Here is a 1315-nt window from a genome sequence, read left to right on the forward strand (position 1 = left end):
CATCCATTTGTACATTGTGTTAGAATATCACTAACACACCATGATGTTCTTGGTAAAAACTGAAGTCACTGGAAATTAGAGCTCTTGATGTTGGCATATTTTATCCAATAACTTTGCTTAAAAGCTTTGCCTTGTTAATCATTTTCCTCATGACCTGTTTTGGCTGCTCCTTGGCTTAAGTTAAGGTAACATAACAATGGATCCTTTTCTTTAAACATCATGTGGAGTTGTTCAGTTCAAAGTCATGTGTCCTCATTTTAGGATTCCAATAATCTAGTCAATCTGTTCTCTAAGCATAATCCTGGACTACTGGTGTCAGTGCCAGAGTTTCCAGAGAGGCCTCAGCCTCAGATGAGGACATTTTCTTTTCCTTTTGGAGGCTGCCTCAAGTTGATTATCCATTAAGATGGAGCCCACAGTCAACATTGCTCCTCTGAAAGACACTTTTCTAGCTCACACATGAGACGCTAGGCCCTTCATCAGCAGCAACAGAAAGTGGCAGAGTAGTAGACTAACTCTGGGAGCCTTTGTAAGAAGTAACAGCAGAAACAAACCACAAACTGAAACTCAGTTTTCATAAAACTTAGTTGCTATGGGAAAGGATGGTTACATTTGGAAGCATAAATGGAGCTTACACCAGATGGAAAGTGCACACTGGTGGCTGAGAATTTTGTACATTGAGAGCATGCAAATGTGCATACAGAGGAATAAGTCCTTGAGAAATAAGGTGCATACTAATTTTTGACAAGATGCAAATGTTTAAAATTGGAACTATTCACAAATGATAACCAAGTATATAAGTTTTCTTGGTTTAGAAGAAGAAAATACTGTATATTTCATTTTCAAATCTACCTTTGGAAAGTGAATTTGACCGAGAAGCTGCAGTTTCTCTGTCACATACAAAAACAAAGAGAATAAATTCAAAATATTCAAAATTCCCCAGCTTTTCATTGAAGTTTAAGTCAACAAGTGTCACAATTTCAGACTCCTTTTGAAATCTCAAGTGGCAAACACACACACACACACACACACACACACACACACACACACACACAAACGATATTAAATTAGATGCCATTCTTTATGGTAATCAGAGTCAATTAGAAAACATAGAGGGGCCCAGAGTCCGGGAGTCGAAGCCGGTTGTCAAGCCAGTCCCGTTCCGTGCTCCCCTGCCTTTTCTTTCTCTTTCAACATGACAGATGCCGCTGTGTCCTTCGCCAAGGACTTCTTGGCTGGTGGAGTGGCCGCGGCCATCTCCAAGACGGCGGTAGCGCCCATCGAGCGGGTCAAGCTGCTGCTGCAGGTGCAGCAT

The sequence above is a fragment of the Microtus ochrogaster genome, unplaced genomic scaffold (genome assembly GCF_000317375.1).
Source record: "Microtus ochrogaster isolate Prairie Vole_2 unplaced genomic scaffold, MicOch1.0 UNK101, whole genome shotgun sequence".
In the NCBI taxonomy this organism is placed as follows: Eukaryota; Metazoa; Chordata; class Mammalia; order Rodentia; family Cricetidae; genus Microtus; species Microtus ochrogaster.